The sequence below is a fragment of the Ceratotherium simum genome, chromosome 31 (genome assembly GCF_057802395.1).
Source record: "Ceratotherium simum simum isolate JZ-2026a chromosome 31, ASM5780239v1, whole genome shotgun sequence".
NCBI classification, from domain to species: domain Eukaryota; kingdom Metazoa; phylum Chordata; class Mammalia; order Perissodactyla; family Rhinocerotidae; genus Ceratotherium; species Ceratotherium simum.
Genome location: NC_141930.1, coordinates 24,706,758 through 24,728,187, shown reverse-complemented (window position 1 = coordinate 24,728,187; position 21,430 = coordinate 24,706,758). Strand labels below are relative to the sequence as shown.

The following is a 21,430-nucleotide window of genomic DNA, read 5'->3' as shown; positions in this document are numbered from 1 at the left end:
TAAAGAAGGGAGAGGTTTTGTACTGACCAATTATAATATTGTGCCACAAAATGAAGGAACAATGAACTCAGCTCTGTACCTGAATTTGTATGTATAAAATTTCTCTCTCATTGATCTACCTACCTATAAAATGCCATAGTTTCTCTGATAAGAGATACTGTAGAACTGCTTAAATGCATAGATAATATCACTATCAACAATCAGTCATCAAATACTCTTTAAACCTATACTGTGGGTTTACTTCTGTGCTAGATCTGATGGGCATGCAGAAGCATATGGTATTGTCTTTAGTTTTATCATGCAGCTTGGAAATTATATGTGAATAACAGTGTGCAATTCAAAACAATTTATAATTAAGGCCCAAACGGTGTGAGACAAACCACATGAGTTGCATGAGATTAAAAAAAAAAAAGAAGAAGCTAATTGGTGAGGACAGGAGAAGTCAGGGAAAATTGAATGGAGAAAGAAGCCCTGCAGTGGCCCTGAAGGATGGTAGGGCTTGGCTTGGAGGAGGGGAGGAGGTCTTGGGTCTGCCGATGGGACCACTGGAGTATTCAGACCCCAGAGAAGGCGGCAGGTGTGAGGTGTGGAGAAAGTAGGATGCATCGCACACTTACCCTGTGGCCTCTGTGCGTTCATCTCCTGAGAACTGTACTTCCCCTCCCCCAGCTCATCTGTCCCCTCGGGATCCTCAGGAAGCCATTTTGTGTCACCTCTTCAGAGCCTCTCCTGCGCCTGCTCAGGGGTGGGCACTTGAGAGTGGGATTTGGGACGCGGCCAGGAGGAGGCATCTGCCACCGCGCATACCCTTTCTCTTTATTTTCCCTCGTATACTTGGACTGCCTCCCAGCTTCTCCTCCTTCCATACGACCATTGAAGGGTTACGTTTTAAAGTGACAATCCTACATTCGCAATATTACGTAGAAAATTCTTGCTCCACACATTCGTGGACAGACTTTCCAGTGATCATTTTTCAAGATCTTTTTAAAAATGAAAATCATACGTGCATGAGTTTAAAGAGTCAACCAATACTGTGAGGTTTGTCAAGAAAAACGGGAGTCCCAAGCCTCTGTCCCCTCCATTTCTCCTTCTTCAGAGGCAGTCACTTGGAGCTATGTTGATAGATTGCTTTTGTGTTTACTGCTGTGTTTCTGCTGCTACTTTTTAATTGTTCAGTTCCAGGCATCTAGGATTTAGCTTTCTTTCCTCTTCCTTCCTTAATACAATGAGCATTTCCCAACCCCATCTTCCCAATGGAGGTAATATTATAATTTTGATTAAATGAATATTCAGAGTATGTTATTCGAAGCTGAGCCATGTAGTAACTATGATTATTTTTCCTTTTCCAAATAACTTTTTGATCTCTCTGGATCTTAGCTATCCAATACAATATCCACTAGGCACACGTGGCTGCATACTTGAAATGTGGGTAGCGTGACTAAGGAATTAATTTTTAAATAGTATTTAAATTTAATTATTTTACACATAAATTAAAAAACTGACAGCTTTTGGAAAAATTTTAAGGATGTTTGGAACACCTTTGGTATGTGAGTAACTTTTTCAACTGCAAATTTAATGAAAACTGAATACAGGTATAATCAAATATTTCTGAGAAATTGTAGTGTGCAAGTTGAGATGGGCTGTAAATGCAAAATACATACTGGATCTCAAAAATTAGTATGAAAAAAGAATATAAAACATCTCATTAATTTTATGTTGAAATAATATTTTAGATATATTGGGTTAAATAAAATATATTATTGATATTAAGTAATTTTAGCTCTTTCTTTTTAAAATGTGATTACTAATAAATTTAAAATTACGTATGGGGTTCATTCACACTTTGTTCCTACTGGAGAGCACTGCCTTGGATTATAGTTGTTTTGTTTATTTATTTGATTTGCGTTACAGTTATCAACCCCTGATTCTATGCCAGTGTTCTAGATCTCCTCTTGACGTGTGCATTCACATCAGACATTCTGTTCTCTTCATCTTCTGGAGTCCTCTGAGGGGCTGTTGTCTGGACTGGCTGCTGTCATTCTGTGATCTTTCTTCACTAACGTCCTCAGAATTCCCTTTATTGTTCTACTATGTTGAAACCCGTTTCCTGGATCTCATATCTTCTTCTTTCTTGGTTCATTTCTTTGTTTTATGAAACACACTCTCCTATAGTTTCCTAAGAAAAAGTGTGTAGGAGATTAATTTTTCATATGTTTGAAAATGTGTTCGTTCTGTACATGCCCTTGACTCCTAGTTTGTCTGGATAGATAAGCCCAAAATGGAGATAATTTTTCAGAATTTGGAAGGCATTGCACTATTGTCTTTTAGCTCCCTGTGTTGCTATTGAGAAGTTCTAAGACATCATTAGATTTCTTATCATTTGTATGTGATCGTTTTCTCAATCTCTCTCTTTCCTTGCAGAATCTTCTTTTTCTCACCAATGTTGTGAGGTTTCATGATGATTTGACCTGGTGTGGGTCATGCCCTTCAATTCTGGGAAGTTCCCTTGAATTACTTTACTGGTGATTTCCTCCTCTCCATTTTCTCTGTTCTTTCTCTTTGGAACTCTTTGTTATTTGATGAAACAGGTAAGTTTTGGTCTGCACTGGTCCTCTAATTTTCTTATCTTTTCTATTTTCCATCTCTGTCTTTTTCTCTCCTTTCTAAAAAGTTTCCTCAGCTTATCTTCCAACCTTTCTCCTGAATTATTCACTTATACTATCATATAATTAATTTCCAAAAGCCCTTTTTTGTTCTTTGACTACTTTTTCTTTTTAATAACATCCTGTTCTTGTTTTACGGGTGCAATAACTTTTCCTATATCTCCTTCTCCAAGAACAGTAATGATCATTTTGCTTTTTAGATTTCTTTCCCCCTCATAATCTCTGTTTCCTCTAAATCCTCTTTCATCTGTGTGTTTGGTGTCTTTGGTTCATACTAAAGGCTTCGGATGTCTAGTAATCCTGGATTGTTTGCACAAGTTTAGGGCGGGGACTGAAAGCTGGAGGCTGTGTGCCTGTGGGCAGGATCCTACTGAAAGGGAGCTAGGGTGGCTGTGAGAGTTCCCAAGTGAGTTGCTTTTGGCCTTTCTGCTACAGCTGGTCAGAATTCCCAGAGGAGAATCTGCCCGTCTCCTGCCTGAAGGGTAATATCCTGGTGGCCTGGGGGCTGAGGTGGGGAGGAGGGCTTGGGATTTCAACATTCAGCAAGTGTACATTCACCAAATCCACCCGTTTCTGTATGGTGCCCCAGGCTGCTGTTGGCTGCCTCTGACTGCTATCTATTTCTGTTTAACAAACTACCCCAAAACTTTGTGGCTCATTTTATTTTGCTCATGATATTTAGGGTCAGGAATTTGGTAGCTCAGCTGGGTGGTGTATCTCTGATCAGCTGGCCTCAGCTGGTGCAGCTGGGATGGAGGGTCCACTTCCATGCTGGCTTCTCACTCCCAAGGCATGGCCTCTCTCAGTCTCACTTCCTCTCTCTCTGTGGTGTCTCACTCTCCAGGGTCTCTCGGTGTGGCTTGGGCTTCTCACAGCATAGTGGTCTCAGGGTGGGCACACCTTTTACGTGGCTGCTGAATTCCAATGGGCAGGAAGCAAAAGCTGCCAGACCAGCTATGATCAGAGCTGGCCCACGGTCACTTCCAGCATATTCTATTGGTCAGAGAAGTCACAGAGCTCCCTTCGCCCCCTGCCCAGATTCAAGGATGTGAAGAAATAGACTCCTCCTCTTGATGGAAGAGGAAGGTCACATTGCATATGAGCGTGTGGGTTAAGAGATTGCCACCTTTGGAAATTTTAATCTGCTATACTGCCCAGGTTAAGGTTGATTTAAAAAAATTCTAGTGAGCATGATTTTCACCACAGGAATATTTATCAATTGCTTCCTCTTTATTACTATTCTCCATAATGTCCTTTCAACATTGTTGAAGATCCAAATTAAAGATTGTGTTAAATTTATCCCCTGCTTTTTGGAATAAGTTTATTTTATAGATAAACATTTGCTCTGAGTCTTCAAAAATGTTTTCTTTCTTTTTGTGTACTAAATCTTTTCATATGTTCTGTGATTTTTATTTTGTTTCAATTTGCTTTTTCCTTTGGAAGGAGATCTATATTTACCCAGTTTGGAAAATTCAGTTGGTTTTGTCAGCAATTGTATTGGTTCCTATTCTCTTAGTCCCAAAGGGGAATTTTAAGTTTTTATTTATTTGGTAGTTTTATTTTCCTTGCTTAGGAATCTATTTGGCTGGGAGAAGTTGGTAGCAATTACTGGGAAGTCGTTTTTTTGCCTTAGGAACTCACTGCTTTTTTGGATGGTTCCTTGGAAGCCTCTTGTGGTGGAGGTGCTGATGGTGGCCTTCCCCAGATCCCTCCAGGGCGGCCAGCAGTTCTGTTTTGAGGCATTGGTGTGGTTGCCAAACTGCTCTCGTTTGCCACCACCAACTGTCCCTCAGTCCTATTCTCTTCCAGTTCAAGTGTGAGAATTTCCCTGGTCTTTGGGGGGAATTTCACCCACTTTCTTCCCACATGGCTTTCTTTGTCAGCACTGAATAGTTCTTTTTTTTTTTTTTTTGAGGAAGATTAGCCAGGAACTGACATCTGTCACCAATCTTCTTTTTGCTGAGGAGGATTGGCCCTGGGCTAACGTCCGTGCCCATCTTCCTCTACTTTATATGGGATGCCGCCACAGCATGGCTTGACAAGCGGTGCGTCAGTGCACGCCTGGGATCTGAACTTGCAAACTCCGGGCTGCTGAAGCCCGGCACATGAACTCAACTGCTACACCACCAGGCCGGCCCTCTGAATAGTTCTTGTTAGCACTTGGACCGTCTATTTTCACCTGCACCAAATCATTCCCATGTCTTCATAGTGTGCAGCCCCTTGATCGCATTCTTCCTTATTTTACATGAATGTTATAGACTTTCCTCCCTACTTAGTATAACTCTATGATCCTTTCAGTGGGATTTGGGAAGGGAGGGGCATTCAACTGTCAGCTCAACTTGCCATCTATACGTCTTATTGGTACCTTTGTCCTAGGTTTTCATCAGCAGGTTTACTTAGACATGCTCCAAAGATTTGATTATGCTTGAAAGAGTGAATATTTTCTTTTCTATGGCTAATAAGAGGTGCAAACATTGTCTGTAGCAGTGGTTCTCAATCCTGGCTGCACATTAGGATCACTTGGGTGGCTTTGACAAAATGCTGATGTTCAGGCCCCACCCCTGGAAGTTATGATTTGCTTGGCCTGGGATGGGGCCCAGTCATCAGCTTTCATAAAAAGCTCCCTGTGTAGTCTTGGTACTTGAGTGCTGAGAACCATGGGTCTAGAGGAATGGGTGCATGTCCTGAGCCTGTGAGTGCCTGTGGAATAGGGAAAAAGGAGGAAGGGGAATCAGGAGGGGTAGAAAAGAAGACATCGTAGGGCCAAGGAAAAAGCACGAGATTTAGTGCCTGTGTCTAGCTCCACCACCGAAAGTCTGCATAAGCTTATATTACCTCTTTGAGGCCCCATTTCACTCTCTGTAAAATAGCAATAATGATACCGACCTTGTGGCATTGATGCAAGATAAAATTGCATGTCGGTGAAAGCAAATGTTTGTTATTATTTTTTAAAAAAATGAAGAAAAGAGAGAAAATGTAGTGTTAAAAAAGGAAGAGAAATGACACAAAAAATTCATAAGATTGAGAACAATGGTACCATTTGGTTGGCTGCCTGACCTTGGCATGAATCTAAATCACTTATTTTTTAATGGTGAGAAACTGCAGGGACGTTCCAGGAGGGAAGCCCAAGGGGCTTAAATTTGGGTCTCAAATCTTTGAATGCTTCCTTCGCTCTAGGAGCAGTCACAACTCCAGCGGCCAGCTTACAGATTTCACCCTTGGTAAATGTTATTCATATTTCCTGCCCATTCTCCCAGAAGACCACCTGCAATGTAAACTCAGGATTGATGGGCAGGTGGAGTAAGCCGTGAAGACTTACAATCTTTTCTATAAAGTTTGTGCAAAGACCTCCTGTCTAACCAGGCAAAAGAAGTCTCTATCATGAAGCACCCTCCTCTCTACTTTTGCCTTCTTACAGATTCATAGATTTAATTAATATGTGCTCAGCAGTATAAATTTTGTGAGAATACAAGAATCCTGCTTCTTCTTTCCCTTCCCTTTTGTGGTGAATTGAATTATGTACCCCCTAAAATATATGTTCAAATCCTAACCCTTTATGTGGTGTTTTCTCTGACACCAACCAATTCTCTAATTCTTCAACACCAAAACTGGGTGTCCAGAAATTCAATTCAATTCAATTCTGACACTAATTACGCAGAGTTAATGCAGATCCTACCGGTTAAGGGCTCAGTCTTACAAGACTTTCCCCACTTCAGATGCCAGTCACAAGTGTCAGGCCACCCAAAGCTCTGACTGATCAGGTATAAATTGAAGGTCCCCATGACCCCCTCCTCAGGTTTGATAATTTGCTAGAACAGCTCACAGCACTCAGGAAAACAGTTTGCTGATGTTTACTGGTTTATTATAAAGGATAAAATTCAGGAACAGCCAGATGGAAGAGATGCATGGGGCAAGGTATGAGGCAGGGGCACGGAGTTCCATGCCCTCTCTGGGAGTGTCACCCATCCAGCACTATGATGTGTTCACCAACCTGGAAGCTCTCTGAATCTCATCGTTTAAAAGATTTTATAGAGCTCAATCTCCAGCCTTCCTGCCTAGAGGTTGATGGGTGCGGCTGAAAGTTCCAACCCTCTAGTCGCTTGGTCTTTCTGGTGACCAGCCCCATCCTGAGGCTATCAACAGTCTCTGCCCGCTTCATTAGCATAAACTCCAGTCTGATGGAAATGGGCTCATTATGAAGAACAAGAGACATTTCTATCACTCTGGAAATCGTAAGGGTTTTATGAGCTCTGTGCCAGGAGCCAGAGACACAGACCAAATATATTTTTGTATTATACCACACCTTGGTATCTGTGAATGTGACCTTATTTGGAAATAGGGTTTTATAGATGCAATTAAGTTAAGGATCTTGAGGTGAAATTATTGTGGATTTAGGGTAGGCCCTAAATCCAGTGACTGGTATCCTTATAAGATACAGGATTGGAGAGATAGACACATAGACACACAGGGGAGAAGGTCATATGAAGATAGAGGCCGAGATGGAAGTTATGTTACCACAAGACCAAAAATACTTGGAGCCACCAGAAGCTAGAAGACGCAAGGAAAGATTTGGAGATCTTTAGAGGGGCTTTAGCCCTAGTGACACCTTGAGTTTGGACTTCTGGTCTCCAGCACTGTTAGAAAATAAATTTTTGTTGTTTTGAGCCACCACATTTGTGGTAATTTGTTATGGCAGCCCTAGGAGACAAACGCACCCTTCCCCTCTTCCTCCTCCTTCAGCTTAATTATAATGTTTAAGAAATTATTCTTGTTCTCAAGAGAGATCTAATTATGCTGGAGCAAAGAATGTATGTCCCAGCAAAAGTTAAGTGATATGCAAGTTAAATGACCAAACAGGACCAGAAGATGGGGATGCCACAAGCCAGCAGGTGGCTGAGCTAAGTGAAGAGTGCATACAGTAAGTACAGGGAGGTCAGGGACTTCTTTGCACTCAGACTCAATGTTTCTCTTGATCAAATATTCCTCGATCCTGAGAACTAGCTTGCTTTCTTCATGCACTGGAAGATACTCCTCATTTAGCAACATTACTTTGGTTTCTCAATTCTGACTCTCCTGCTAGACTCTTCTAGGTCTAAGTTTTTTCCACATCATGTTTCCAGCATGTTTTATACCTTGATGCCTCTTAAAGAGATTTTAAGATATATAACTTAAGTACGGCAGACAAATATCACTGGGTTGTTTAATCTCTCATGAGGGACCATGAGAAAGTCAAGACCCACAATGATAAGATGTTTTTTCATGTTTGATAAAACCATGTACTTTGAACTGTGAATTAATAATTATTTTCTCTGTCTTGTTTCTAAATTAAAATCAGTCACTATTGGGTGATGTCAGGGGAGACGGCAGAGTAGGAAGCTCCAAGAATCTGCCCCTCCACCAAATAGCGATTGAGCTGGCAGGAACTATGTGCCCAATCACGGGCTGAAGCAGCTTCTGAAGGGATTTAAAGAGACAAGATCTATTTTTTTTTTTTGCTCTCCCTCACTCCTTTTGGGAGGTAGACATTTAAGGAAATCTTTGTCAGGTCACTGGCTGACTATACAGATAACAGAATAGAAACATGAGTGCCCACACAAAGCAAGGAATACACACATTGCAAAAATAGTTTGGAAAAGTTACAAATGGATGGCTTCAGCTTTCAATAAACAAGATTCACCAATCCTCAAGGTGTGGGAGAATTAGATTTTTAGAGTTATCATAACATAATACTCAGAATGTCCAGTTCTCAACAAAAACAAAAATACAAAATACATAAAGAAACATGGCCCATTCACGGGAAAAGAAGAATTTGTCAGAAATAATCCCTAAGGAATCTCAGACATTCAAATTATTAGTCAAAGACATTAAATTTGCTATCTTAAATATGTTCAATGAGCTAAAAGAGACTATGGACAAAGAACTAAAGGGAATCAGGAAAACAATGTATGAACAAAATGAGAAGATCAACAAAGATATAGAACTTATAAAAGGAACCAAATAGAAATTCTGGAGGTGAAAAGTACGATAACTGAAATGAAAAGCCAGAAGAGGGGTTAAACAGCAGATTTGAGCAGGCAAAAGAAAGGATCAATGAACCTGAAGATGAGACAACTGAAATTATCCAGAGGAGCAGAAACAGAAAAGAATGAAGAAAAATGAACAGAGCGTGAGGGATGTGTGAGATATCATCAAACAGAGCAACACACAATATAGGAGTTCCAGGAGGAGAAGAGAGAAAGGGGAAGAAAAACAATTGAATATATTATAGCTGAAAACTTCCCAAATCTGAAGAAACACATGAATATACGTGTCAAAGAAGCTCAATGAACTCCATGCAGGATAAACTCAAAGAGATCCACTTTGAGACACATAGTCAAATTGTCAAAACTCAAAGAGAAAGAGAATTTTGAAGGCAGCAAGAGAGAAGTGATTCACCTTGTTCAAGGGATCTTCAATAAGATTAACAGCTTATTTCTCTTCAGAAACCATGGAGGCCAGAAGGCAGTGGGATGACATATTTAAAGTGCTGGAAGAAAAAGAAACTGTCAACCAAGGATTCTATATCTGGCAAAATAACTTCCAAGAATGAAGGAGAGGGCTGCCCTGGTGGTGTAGTGGTTGAGTTCATGTGCTCTGCTTTGTCAGCCTGGGGTTCACAGGTTCAGATACCAGGCATGGACCTACACACTGCTCATCAAACCATGCTGTGGCGGCATCCCACATACAAAATAGAGGAAGATGGGCACAGATGTTAGCTCAGGGACAACCTTCCTCAAGCAAAAAGAGGAAGATTGGCAACAGATCTTAGCTCAGGGCCAATCTTCCTCACCAAAAATAAAAAAAGAATGAAGAAGAGAGCCAGCCCTGATGGCCTAGTGGTTAAAGTTCAGTGCTCACCACTTTGGTGGCCCAGGTTCGCTTCCTGGTCATGGAACCACACCACCCGCCTGTCAGTTGCCATGCTGTGGTGGCGGCTCACATAGAAGAACTAGAATGACTTACAACTAGGATATACAACCATGTACTGGGGGGACTTTGGAGAGAAAAAAAAAAAAGAGGAAAATTGGCAACAGAAGTTATCTCAGGGCGAATCTTTCCCTGTGGGAGGGAAAACAATGAAGGAGAAATTAAGACATTTCCAGATAAACAAAACCTGAGAGACTTCATTACTAGTAGACCTGCCTTACAGTAAATGTTAAAGGGAGTCCTTCAGGCTGAAATGAAAGGACAGTAGACTGTAAATGAAAGCCATTAGAAAAAAAATAAAGCACACTGGTAAATGTAACTACATAGGTAAATATAGAATCCCGTATCATTGCACTTTTGGTGTGGTTTGTAACCTCTCTTTTTCCTATATGATTTAATAGGCAAATGCACTAAACAATGGTTATAAGTCTATGTTAATGGGCATACAATGTATAAATATGTAATCTGTAACAATAACAATATAAAGGGGGAGAAATGGAGCTGTATAGGAGCAGAGTGTTTGTATACTATTGAAACTAAGTTGCTATTATTCAAACTGGGTTGTTATAAATTTAAGATGTTATTTGTAATTCTCAAGATAACTACTAAGAAAATAACTGAAAAATAAGGAAAGGCAAGAAGAGAGAATCAAAATGGGACACTGAAAAATCAAGCACTACCGAAACTTTCTACATTTTTTCAGAATATCTTGTGATGGTTTTTTTTATGGGTTCTCACAACCCAGCCTGTGTGAGAGGACTGTAACATACACTCCTCTTTGATGGCTTGGAACACTCAGTTGTGAGGTGGTGCATTGGACCAGTTTTATAAGGCCAAGTGAAGACCTTGGGTTAAAGAAGGAGCATAATAAATGGAGAAAGCAGTGGACTAGAAGACAGTAGAAGTGGGTTCGAGCTGCTTGGGTTCTTTGCTGCTAACCAGCCATGTGACACTGGAGAGCTCTCAGTTTTCCTATCTGTAAAGGGAGGATGTTGAACTCAGTAATCTCAAAGGTCTTTCCAGGCTGATGATGGGCACCAAGGTCTGCACACAGTCCCCTCAATAGGGCATACCCTCTGAACTGAAGAGAGTGAGTAACGGAGATCTTTTTTTACTCTGTTCCAGTGCAGATGTGCACTCTCTGAGGCTAATTTTAAAAGGGATGAAAGTATCACATGGCTGGAAGGGACCTTGCAAAATGATTTAGTGCAAGAGCGGCAACACCTGTGGCAACGCTGATGACTCTGTCTGTGCAGAGTTTCGGAGTGATCTTCAGAGGGGGTGTGCCCAGTATCGCTTTGAGTCTCTGAGTTAGGTAAGGCAGACACTCAGTTCAAGGAAATGAATATTTATTGAGGGTCCTCTGTGTGCCAGGCAATGTGCTCAAAGCTGCACACAGAAAAATAAGAGTGAGTTCTGCCTTTAAGAAACCCATGCAGTACATCTGCCCCAGATGAGAAACTGGCCCTTAGAGACGTCTGGTTTTGTGAATAAAATCACAAGAGAAGAGGCGAAGCTGGGGCAGGAAGCCAGGTCTGACTTGGAGACCAGAGAATGATATGAGGCTGCACTGGCTCAGCTGGTGCACCATTTTCACGATGTCCAGAAGAGGCGGTTCTAGAACTCCACTTGGAAATGAACTCTGGTGCAGCACACCTGACTGTAGGGACTCTTTTCTAAGCAGTAGCCTAAATATGTCATGTCGAAGTTCACACTTACTTCCTCTTGTTCTGTTTAATTGAAAAACACACAGTCTCTGCCCTTTTTCACTTCTGGTCAGCGGCGTAAGTTCCTCATTCAGCACATTGCAGCACACATAAATACAGCGCCCTCGGGGCAGGACAAGAGGTGCAGGAGGGAGAAACAGAACTGCCAGCCTGAGCCCTGTGAGATCTTCAGGGCCCAAGAACCACACGTGTTCTAGCGGCAAGGTTTGCAAAGCCTGTGCTTTCTTCATCTGGAGGTGAAGAAACAGGCCTGTTTCCTCTCCTGGGCCTTGGTGAAAACTTAGTCTTTTGATGGCCTTGCTTTCTCTTTAACTATCACATTAACTCAACTAATTTTAATGGGCTTTGGCATGGACATCTATTTTAATTTGGTACCAGCTTTGTCACATCTTTGAAATCTCTTTATGTCCCTTATGTCATCAGACTCAAGGTCAGAATTGTATGGTCAATAAAGAATTAACCAGAGAAACTTACAGTGGACTGAATGGTGGCCCCCAAAATATCAGGCCCTAATCCCTGGAACCTGTCAATGTTGCCTTTTTTGGAAAAAGAGCCTTTGAAGATGTAATTAAATTAAGGACCTTGAGATGAGGAGATTATCCTGGAGTATCCAGTTGGGCCTTAAATGCCATCGAAAGTATCCTTATAGGGGCCAGCCCAGTGGCCTAGTGGTTATGTTTGTGTGCTCCACTTCAGTGGCCTGGGGTTCGCAGGTTCAGATCCTGGGTGCAGACCTACACACCACCTATCAAGCCATGCTGTGGCAGGTGTCCCACATAAAATAGAGGAAGATGGGCACAGATGTTAGCTCAGGGCCAATCTTCCTCAGTGCCCACCCCACAAAAAGTGTCCTTCTAAGAGAAAGGCAGGGGGAGATGACGCACATAGAAGAGTAGGCAATGTGGAGATGGAGGCAGAGATTGGAGCAATGTGGCCACAAGCAAAAGAATGCTGGCAGCCACTAGAAGCTGGAAGAGGCAAAGAATGGATTCTCCTCTGGAGTCTCTGGAGGGAGGACGGCCTGACGGCACCTTGATTTCTGTTCAGTGAGGCTGATGTTGAACTTGTGGCATCCAGAATGGTGAGAGAATAAGTTTCTGTAGTTTGAAGCCACCAAGTTGTGGTAACTTGTCACAGCAGCCACAGGAAACTCATACAGGGACAAAACAGCTAAGGCCTCTATTGTTAGAGCAGTCTGGCAAAGCCTGTGGATCACTTCTCAAGGAAAATGGTTTCAAATCATAAAATAAAATACATAAGATCCCGCAGAAAGCCAAATGTATTGAAATACAGTTGTTAGAACATAAGAAAACAACTTTGTGCAGCTTTGAGCACGTTAATCAAGATGACACATTTCAAATATAGGCGAGTTAGAGCTGATTTTATTTTTGGAAGACACTAGTGGGGAGGCTGCTGTGGCCCAGTTTGCACACACACTGCACTGTGGAGGGGCCTGTGGTGAAGAGGTTGAGCTCATGTGTGACCTACTAGGGGAGGGGGGTCTGATACCCACTGTTATTGTTTTGAAGTAGTGATGAATGTAGAAGTCTCCAAGGCATGTATAGTAGCTGTAATGTGATCATGGAACTATCTGGTGCTCTCTGGGGACCAGGTCCCAGGGACTGCTAATGCTCTGTGGTTTGTTGCCTACATTGGGAATCAAGGGAAAGGCCGAATTGCAGTTTGTGAAGCTCGGGTGCAGGGCCTCCAGCTCCAAGGGAGAGAAAGCAGGAGCGCCAGTGGGTGTGGAGTCGGGGCTGCAGGGAGGCCAAGGAGGGCCGGGCAGGCCTTCTGCAAGGAAGGCAGCCTGTGGAGGCGCTGGACTTCTTACGAGGGCGGGCGCTCAGAGGCAGCAGCTCGCCAGGGCCGCCCGGTGATAAAGCAGGGCCGGCCAATTGGGCGGAGTGTCAGGCTGACTATAAAATATGACAGATTAACAGCCGAGGCTGGCGGTGTGACCTGCTTTCAGACACTTCATTTAGAAGTTATCATATTGCTGGATGCTTCCTATAATTTGTGATGATGCTGATTGTGATAAATCGTGAGTTTCTGGCAAACTCCCCCAGCCTGCTCCAATGGCTGAACAGAGAAAATGGGTAATTCTATGGGAACATTCATGCCACGAATGCGAGCGAGGATCTGGCCGTAACAACAGAATGCTCAGTCAGTGAACAAAGTAATTAAATCAAGCTAATTAAACCACAATAAAAATAATTTTAATTTAATTAATTTCTCTGCACTGATTGAACATTATGTTGCAACCATGAGGCCTTCTGAACACTAATAGAATTTAGGGGCTGGGACACCGAAGTGGTGGTCACTGGTGTGGTACGTGGGTTATTGTTGAGGGAATGAAATTAAATACGTTTAACGAGATGCCGAAATGTTGACGGAGCCACAGACAGAAAATAGTTGTGGAATCAAAATAATGGGATCTTTTTTTCTCCCAGTTAGGTTTCTGTACTAACTAGGGCAATAAATGTCAAATTTGGTAATAATTTAAATGGTCTAGATAAAGTAGGTGGCACGCGATTTCTTTGCTGTGTTGGAGTTGGTGGGAATCTTAGGTCAGGATCTCAGCAGTGAGAGGAAGTACAAGGGACATTTACCTGTCATCAGCCCTACCCCCGGCCCCTGGTGCCTAATGAAGGAACCAGAAGCATTAGAACTGGAATCCTGTGAGGTCCTCAGTCAAGGACGAAACAAGTGGCAATTTGTGGGTTTTTAACAGCAACGTGAAAGATTTAGGTGAGGCATATAGAAGGACTTTCTATCTGCGACAAGTATTAAACATAACCAGTTACTTCTTGAAAGCATGAACCATGGTTCCCTCACCTAACCCCCTACCCCTTATCCCCAGTGCTAAGCAGAGAGCCTTACACTAGCTGCTACTCAAACATTTATTGTTAAATTGAATTATTGAGGTCTCAAAGAATTTCTTTCCTTAGCGCTTGAAAATTAGGACGGACACTCTTCTTCCGGGGTTGTTTAGACACTGTTTAGTTTATAAGCAGGAGGATGCTCAACAAGACGACCTCTCAAGGTCACCTCCCCGAGACTAATTTTGTCATGTAAGCAACACTGGAATTCTGAGTGTGGGTTAGCAGGCGCTCACATAATTACCAACCGTGATTTGAGAGCAGTCCTGTGCTTTGGATCCCAATATTATTTATCATGCACGTTATTTTAATTAATATTTTGTGTGTGTGCCAACATTTGAACCAGACCTCATTATGACTAGCCGGGGCATGGCATTGTTTGCTGAGTGGAATTGTTTTCCGAGATGCAGCTGGATTCTCTCCTTGGCAGCCAGGGAGGGCAAAGAGACCAAGGGCCAGTATTTGCGGAAACCTCTGCTGCCACAGACGTATGTGGTGATCCTGAGTCCTCATCAGCAAGGAGCTGTTGCTCCATCCAAAGGAGAGCGGTGGAGGGATGCCCCTGGGGAGGGTTCTGGACACTGAAGAAGGTTCCCCAGGGAGCAGGAAGTGGGGATCAGAGCTTGTGATATGTGAGCGCTGCCCGCCAGCCCCAGGAATGAGGTGTGTTCATGTGCCTTTGAAGAGTGAATTGGCACCTTTTCTGTTGTCTGTTGTTATGTAATTGTGCAAACAGTTGTGAATCCAGGAGAGCACAATACCCATGAGCTCCAAAGACCCTCTGCTCCCCAACGCTCCACCCACAGGACCCGAGGGTACAGGCTCTTCTTCCTGGCAGAGCTGCCCTTGAGGTTAGAACATGACATTTTCCAGGAGATATTTGTTGTTCTGGAAAGGAGAACTTTCAGCTTAACCTGCATTCCAGCAAGTTCTTCCCCACCTCCTTTGGCTTCAACCCCACCTGCATTCTGACTCCACCCTCCCAGCACTTCCTGGTGCCGCCCTCACGCACAGGGGCAAACGTCCATCCTCACCACTGGGAAGGCACGGTGCAGCGACTCCATCTCTCTAGAGCCTCTCTCCCATTCTAGCCCCTGATGTTAGAAAGATGTACCCGCCAACATGGAGCTTCCCAGTATTCGTTAATGAGAATTACAACCGTAAAATGACCACCCCTTTCCTCACTCATAGACCCATGAGGTCTAGTGCTAGTCATATTTTTTATTTTGCTTCAAATAATGCTATCTAACCTTCATTTCAGGTCAAATAGGTGCCCAGCAATGTGCTAAGCTCTTTACCTGCGTCATCGCATCTGGTTCTCACAGAAACTCTATGAGGTAGGTGCTATTTTTATTTCCTTCGCATGGCTGAGGAAGTGGTGGCTTGCAGAAATTTAATACCTTACTCCAGGTGACAGCTAGTAAGTGGCAAAGCCGCTACTGGAATCTAGGTCTTTCTTTTTCCAAAATCCCTCCTCTTAACCACCACCCTGCCCCGACATGAGCCAAGGACTGAGATACATCCTGTAAGCCTTCCGCTCCTCGCCTTCCCATCGCCGAGCTGCCCACGAACACACATACTGTTCGTCTGTGTCCAAACTCCACAATCCTCCCCCAAATCCTCTTTCCCAACCCCGGAAAGCAGTTTTACAGAAGGAAGATTTTAGACCAACTAAGAATGTTAGGACATTTTTTTCTCTTATAAAGTAGATTAACTACACACTGTGCATCTTTACTGGTCCAAGGATTCAGTCACAGGAGGAAATCTCTTTAAAGGGGTGGACTCGGAGACCCGAGGACACCTCCAACACTGGTCTTGACAGCAGCGGCGAGGCCAGGGTCCTGCGCATGCGCGATGTCCGCGGCGCTGGGCTTTGCTGGACGGTGCTTCTGAGATAATTACCCGGTGCCGGCCACAGGCACGAGACCAGCCGGCTCAGCTCGGTCTCCTGGACCGGAGAGCTCCTCCTTGATCTCCACTGGTCTCCCTCTCCGTGATCTCTTTCTCTCTTCTCTCCAAATCAACTTCGTCAACTCTCCTCCCCATTCCCGTGCCAGCCCCTCTCTGTCCTGTCATCTTGACTGCAGTTGGCTCCACACTACATCCTTCAGGTGGTCTTTGCCGGCCTCATAAGTCTCTGCTGAAAACTGATAATAACAGAAAATTAAGCAGAGAAAATATTTACCAGTTCGGAAACGGCTTGAATTAATGAAATAATGTTTTGGGGCATTTAGATCGCACCGGTGTAATTGGAGGTTGCAAAGTATAATAGTAAGTCATGCAGGGATATCATTTTGTGCCATTTTACTTTCAGGTTTTTGTTAATCCAGTGGGTTTGGTGGAATTAGAGGGCTACTGTGAAAAAAAAAAAAAGTCAGAGCAACCTGCTGGCGTGAGAACAGCCTTGTCAACTAGCAGGCGGCTGGACGGTTAGCCTTTATCCAGCGGACAATGAGGGCAATCACCCGGGCCTGCAGCAAGAGTATTGAACGGTCGACACAGGACGTTTTTGTTGAAAGTGGTCCTTTTGATTTCATCTTCCCAGCCTAATGTAATAAAAACAGACATTATGGAACACAGTCATCTCAGTTTGATAGGGACCATCATGAATACCGAGCAACGTGTGCAGTCATCAAGGTTACCCGAGTGCCGGAAGTGACTGGAAGATGATCGTTGAGCCAAAGGTTGTGAGCACCTCACCCCAGAGGAGAGCGGGTGGCTGTCCCCAGAGCAGGCCGATGTGTGGATGGAGTAGAAACATGCTGTTTCCACTAGGAGGATATTTGACTTCTCGAACATTCTAAGTTTCAGCCGCAAGCCCGTTTTCTCTAATTAGCAAAACCTTGAGGGGTTATCTCAAAGGAAGAAGAAAGGAAAACAATGTGGAAGGATCTCGGACTTATTTTTGCTGATGGGATGGCCGTTTCTGTGGAAACAGAAAGGGAGGCAGGAACCTGCGCCGTCAGAGGCTTGGTTCCTGTCAGCTTCTCCCACTTGCCGCATTCCCGAATTCCATACTCTTACTCTGGGAGTTTATGACCTCAATGGGGACCAACTACAGAGAACAGAGCCTCACATGAGTTGGGAATTTAGGAGTTCTCTCCCAAACAAGAAGCCCACAGAAGTTAGGGTGACGCTGGCATTTGGGAGGATTCCCACTTACTAACCCTTCTAATTTCCTTAACTACTTGAAGCATTCCAAGTTTACCGTAACAAAGTAAACAGTACTCCCAATATGTATTTGTGTGGTTGCTAGGGTGCTATTCTCCAAGTACTTTGCTGAAGTGCCTGAAAGGAACTGCTTATTCTCTTAGTGTCAGTTATACTCTGCCGGGAGTTTATAGGTAACATTTTGTTGGGCGTTAGAATGAAAACAGGTGAGTAATTTCTGATTGAATTTGAGACATAGTATACGGTTCCTCAGACTGAATAAAAGCATGACCTGATATTTCTTATGTCTCATTGTTCTAACAATTACTGTTGAATTCATTGTATTTTATACTATTACAATGTAGCATGATAAGCACTGTGACAGGGAGACGCCCAGGGTACAGTAGGAGCCAAGAGGGGAGCCAAAGGTTGAGCCGTTTGTGTGTGTGTGTGTGTGTGTGTGTGTGTTGTGCGCGTGCCCGCGTGTTCATGGTGTTTGGAAGTGTATAGCTTAAAAGCGGGCTTCTTGCTGGAGATGTTTTCTAAAATAAATCTCAAAGGATGAAAGGAAGTTAGACAACAAAAGGGAAAGGAGTTACATTCTAGATGAGAGGAATAACGAGGGCAATTGGCATTCTAAGACCTCCAAGTTACTTGGTTAGTGAGAGCTATGATTGCTTGGGGTTGTGGTGATGGATGAGTCTGGAGAAACTGGCAGTGCTCGTGTATTTCATGCTAAGGAGTTTATCTGTGAAAGGAAGGTAGAAAGGAAGGAGGGAAGAAATGGCAACAAGGAGTATTGAAGAATAGTAAATGATCTAAAAAGATATATTTTTTCCTTTCCCTGGTGATTTTCATAACTACACGATGTCTTTTTTTTTTTTTTGGTGAGGAAGATCAGCCCTGAGCTAACATCCATGCTAATCCTCCTCTTTTTGCTGAGGAAGACCGGCTCTGAGCTAACATCTATTGCCAATCCTCCTCCTTTTTTTTCCCCAAAGCCCCAGTAGATAGTTGTATGTCATAGCTGCACATGCTTCTAGTTGCTGTATGTGGGACGTGGCCTCAGCACGGTCAGAGAAGTGGTGCGTCGGTGTGTGCCTGGGATCCAAACCAGGGCTGCCAGTAGCGGAGCGTGCGCACTTAGCTGCTAAGCCACGGGGCCGGCCCTTACACGATGTCTTTTAATATTTAACCTCTGAACACAGTTTCCTCATTTACAAAAAAGAGCTATCCATCCAACACAGGGAAGTTGTGAGGGTCAAGTGAGATACTGGTATAAGGTGCTTAGCACAGTCCCTGGCACATTATTAATGCTCAGTAAATGGTGGTCATTATTATTACCATGAACGTGGAGGGTGGATTGCAAGGAGCAAAATCCGAAGCAGTAAAGAGGCTGTAATGACAGTGCCAGTAAGAGATGATGGTGGCCTGAAATGGGGTGGAGAGATAGGTACTGATGTGAGAGATATTTGGGGAGCCAGAACCGGCAGGGCTGATGACCAGGGGTGTGGGAGAGGAGAGTCAAAAATGACTTCTAGGTTTCTGGCTGGGTGCATGGTGGCTCCTCCACTGACAGGGACACAGAGGGAGCCGCAGGCAGTGTCCACAAGGCAAAAGACCATACAACACCAAAACCCAAACCAGCCCTTGGTCTGTGGAGCTTGTTTTCAGAACCGGATGCAATTGACGCAGTGGGATGTGCTGGTGGGCAGATGCAGAGACATCTCTGTGGAGCGGGGATCAGAGCAGTTCCCCCCAGGTGACCCTTCCTCAGTGCTATGTGACCATCTGCACTTCCTGCTCCTGACTGGACCTGCTTCTCTCTGCCTCCCTGATCACCTGTAAGAATCAAGCCTCTCTATACTTTCTTCCATCAGCCCAGGTTGCTCACCTGTCACACGACCTGTGATGCTGGTGACCTTTGATCCTCCGTACACACCAGACCTAGGGTCATTGCATATAAACCTGCTGCTGGGGAAAAAAAAATGAGTTATGAATCTTGCTTCTTTGTGTTCTAGCCAAAGCAATAAAATATATTCCCAGTACTAATACTGCAATTTAAATTTATTGTCTTTATGCTTTATAGTATCCATAGCAGTAAAATCTATTCCCAAGAGTATCATTACACTTTCCAACTACTTAAGGAGTTATTTTTGTTTACGTTTTAAAGCCACGGCAATAAAATTTAATACCAACAATAACACTACAACTTTGTATGCACTTAAAACTTGTCATAAATGATAATTGTGAGGAGAGAGTCAGTAAACATGTAAATGCTTTTCCAGGAGAAAGCAGCCTTTTTGGTTTGTCTCATGGTGAGGCCCAGATTCTTAACAGAGCATTGAAAAGCACACTTCTTTCCAATTGGTCAACAAGTCTTGTTGATCCTATCTCCCAAGTATTTCTTGAATCGGCCCATTTCTCTGTCCATGCAGCCCCTGAAGCAACATGCCATTGCTGTAATCTAGAGAGCTATTGTCTCCTGCCTGGGCAACTAACACAGCCTCTCATTGTCCACTCTCCCACCCTTCAATCAGTTCTCCACATAGCAGCTTGGATAAAGTTTTCAAAACACAAATCTCGCCGGTTTCTAGGAAAATGTGGCAGATAGAGAACAAGTTATATGAACCTGCAAAGAAGCAGTCAGCCAAATGCAGAATGTGGGACACGGTGCAGGACAAATGACCTGCTGTGTCTAACAAATCAGTGGCATAAAAGAGAGAGAGAGAAAGAGAGGAGAAGACAGTGATGGAATGGAAGAGATGTTAGAACTATATACACAATGACCATATATTATCTGTAGGCCTTGTGTGACTCCTGATTCCAGTAAGCCAACTGTATAAAGACATTTTTGAGAAAATCAGGAAAATCTGACAATGGAATGGATATTAGATGATACTAAAGAACTACTGTTAATTTTGTTGGCATGTGCTCATGTTCTTAGAGCAAAGGCTTTATCCGTTGAAAGTGGGTATTTACAGAGGAAATGACCTGATGTCTTGCATTTGTTTTAAAATACCACAGCACTCTCCTTCCCTAAAGTGGACGTGTGGTGGGGATAGATGAGAATCGAGATTGCCAGAATGTTGACAATTGTTGAAGGTAGTGGATGGGTACATGGGAGTTCATTATATATACTGTCTACTTTTGTGAATGTTGGAAAAGTGGCATAATTAAAAGTAAAAAATGCAAGAAAATAGGCCAGAGAAAGCATTTGTTCTTTTCAATAGTAACTGAGTTATTCAGCAAAGATACTTTGTCATCACCTACTTCGATTCAACACACTTTACTGAACACCAACCTCATGCAAAATTGAACAGGACACAGCTTCTGCCCCTCAGAAGCTTACCATCTGGTAGGGGAGGAGAAACTCACATTTGTGAAAAGGTGACTAATACTAATACTGATAGAAGAGCTAAATCGACAATATGCAAAACAGTCAAAAGCTATCACAAACAATTCAAGGTACGGAACACTGCATGCTATGCTACTTTCTGAATATATAAGGAAAAAAACAAGAGTCTCTAGTCTTAATTGCTTCTATAAAAATAAAGAAAGGTCGGGAAGGAGACATAAGAAACTATACGCAAGGTGAACTGGGGGCTAGGAAAGACCTTTTGCTGCATACCTTGTCATACTTTCTGGTTTTTGAAAACATGTGAATGTATTGCATATCCAAAAATTTAAAATAAAAAGTAAAAGAAGCTCTCAGCTTCTCCCCCATATCAGACCATGGCTCTCTTCTATTTAAAACCCTTTATCAGGTCGTATTATCCTTGGGATATAATGCACAGTCCTTTTGGTGGCTTTCAGCATGGCCACCATCTGGCTTCTGTGTCCTCTCACCTTGTGCCTGTCATCCTGGCTTCTGCAGATTCTCAGCTCAGCCAAGCTCGCCTAACTCTGGAAGCCAACAAGCTCTTTGCGCCGCCAGGTTTGTCCCTCCCGCTTGGCCTGACCACCCCGATCCTTCTTCAGGTTTCGCTGGAGACGCCTCTTTCTCAGGGCAGCCCATTCAGCAACTTCCTTTAGGTCCCTCTGC

The 21,430-nt window shown here is 43.3% G+C and overlaps 1 long non-coding RNA gene across 1 annotated transcript in view; it reads left to right on the top strand.

Annotated features, from left to right (window-relative positions):
• Positions 1 to 17,672, top strand: part of LOC147913044 (uncharacterized) — a 28,496-nt gene extending 10,824 nt beyond the window's left edge. The window contains exons 2-3 of the long non-coding RNA XR_015549279.1: positions 15,497 to 15,572; positions 16,550 to 17,672. This is a non-coding gene — a long non-coding RNA (uncharacterized LOC147913044). The remainder of the gene's footprint in view (positions 1 to 15,496; positions 15,573 to 16,549) is intronic.
• Positions 17,673 to 21,430: the final 3,758 nt, after the last annotated feature.